This window comes from Procambarus clarkii, chromosome 19 (genome assembly GCF_040958095.1).
Source record: "Procambarus clarkii isolate CNS0578487 chromosome 19, FALCON_Pclarkii_2.0, whole genome shotgun sequence".
Classification (NCBI taxonomy): domain Eukaryota; kingdom Metazoa; phylum Arthropoda; class Malacostraca; order Decapoda; family Cambaridae; genus Procambarus; species Procambarus clarkii.
In genome coordinates this window covers 30,053,307-30,055,749 of record NC_091168.1, presented here as the reverse complement: position 1 = coordinate 30,055,749, position 2,443 = coordinate 30,053,307, and positions in this window count along the sequence as shown.

The window sequence follows — 2,443 nt, the reverse complement described above, 5'->3', positions numbered from 1 at the left end:
TCATGTCAAGATGGAGATTATCAGTCACCATGTTTCTTGGAGGACCGGACTCCTGGGAGGGGACTCCTGGGAGGGGACTCCTGGGAGGGGACTCCTGGGAGGGGACTCCTGGGAGGGGACTCCTGGGAGGGGACTCCTGGGAGCGGACTCCTGGGAGGGGACTCCTGGGAGGGGACTCCTGGGAGCGGACTCCTGGGAGGGGACTCCTGGGAGGGGACTCCTGGGAGGGGACTCCTGGGAGGGGACTCCTGGGAGGGGACTCCTGGGAGCGAACTCCTGGGAGCGGACTCCTGGGAGCGGACTCCTGGGAGCGGACTCCTGGGAGCGGACTCCTGGGAGGGGACTCCTGGGAGCGGACTCCTGGGAGCGGACTCCTGGGAGCGGACTCCTGGGAGCGGACTCCTGGGAGGGGACTCCTGGGAGCGGACTCCTGGGAGCGGACTCCTGGGAGCGGACTCCTGGGAGCGGACTCCTGGGAGCGGACTCCTGGGAGCGAACTCCTGGGAGCGGACTCCTGGGAGCGGACTCCTGGGAGCGGACTCCTGGGAAGGGACTCCTGGGAGGGGACTCCTGGGAGGGGACTCCTGGGAGGGGGTCGATGCTCCCATACAATGTTGCTCCGGTTATTGACCTCAGTTGTTGATCAAATGCTTCGTGGTGAAGGATGCAACTGTGTTCTTCCTGTTGGTGTTGTATTGTCCCAGCGGTCACCCCCCCCCCCCTTGTCTCACCCCATCAACCTTACCCCCTTGTCTCACCCCATCAACCTTACCCTCTTGTCTCACCCCATCAACCTTACCCTCTTGTCTCACCCCATCAACCTTACCCTCTTGTCTCACCCCATCAACCTTACCCTCTTGTCTCACCCCATCAACCTTACCCTCTTGTCTCACCCCATCAACCTTACCCTCTTGTCTCACCCCATCAACCTTACCCTCTTGTCTCACCCCATCAACCTTACCCTCTTGTCTCACCCCATCAACCTTACCCTCTTGTCTCACCCCATCAACCTTACCCTCTTGTCTCACCCCATCAACCTTACCCTCTTGTCTCACCCCATCAACCTTACCCTCTTGTCTCACCCCATCAACCTTACCCTCTTGTCTCACCCCATCAACCTTACCCTCTTGTCTCACCCCATCAACCTTACCCTCTTGTCTCACCCCATCAACCTTACCCTCTTGTCTCACCCCATCAACCTTACCCTCTTGTCTCACCCCATCAACCTTACCCTCTTGTCTCACCCCATCAACCTTACCCTCTTGTCTCACCCCATCAACCTTACCCTCTTGTCTCACCCCATCAACCTTACCCTCTTGTCTCACCCCATCAACCTTACCCTCTTGTCTCACCCCATCAACCTTACCCTCTTGTCTCACCCCATCAACCTTACCCTCTTGTCTCACCCCATCAACCTTACCCTCTTGTCTCACCCCATCAACCTTACCCTCTTGTCTCACCCCATCAACCTTACCCTCTTGTCTCACCCCATCAACCTTACCCTCTTGTCTCACCCCATCAACCTTACCCTCTTGTCTCACCCCATCAACCTTACCCTCTTGTTTCACCCCACCAACCTTACCCTCTTGCCTCACCCCACCAACCTTACCCTCTTGTCTCACCCCATCAACCTTACCCTCTTGTCTCACCCCATCAACCTTACCCTCTTGTCTCACCCCATCAACCTTACCCTCTTGTCTCACCCCATCAACCTTACCCTCTTGTTTCACCCCACCAACCTTACCCTCTTGCCTCACCCCACCAACTTGCCCTTTTTTTTTCTCTCCCCCCCCCCCCATCTCCCGTCACTCTGGGTCAGCGTGGCCAGGAAGGTAAGGTGAGACGTGACCTGACCTCATGTGACCTCGCTTGGTGAGCCTCTGAGCACCTCGTTAAGGCTTCCGCCTCTTTTACTGGTCACATGAGCAACTGGACTTGGCGGGACTTTTCAGCTGCCGGCCCGCGGGACTTTCACACAATTAAGTCGTTTCAAGTAGTTTTTCCCTTGGCCCTTCGTCTCCGAGGACTCATAAATAATGAATACATGTTAGACTTTGATCCTTATTAGTCATGACCCCTGTTCCCGTGATCACACTCCGCAACGTTATCATTGGCCGGCTGGTCTGTATGCACCAATAGGAGCTGCCCTGTGTGGACCAATAGGAGCTGTTCTGTATGCACCAATAGGAGCTGCCCTGTGTGGACCAATAGGAGCTGTTCTGTATGCACCAATAGGAGCTGCCCTGTATGCACCAATAGGAGCTGCCCTGTGTGGACCAATAGGAGCTGCCCTGTGTGGACCAATAGGAGCAGTTCTGTATGCACCAATAGGAGCTGTTCTGTATGCACCAATAGGAGCTGTTCTGTGTGGACCAATAGGAGCTGCCCTGTGTGGACCAATAGGAGCTGTTCTGTATGCACCAATAGGAGCTGCCCTGTGTGG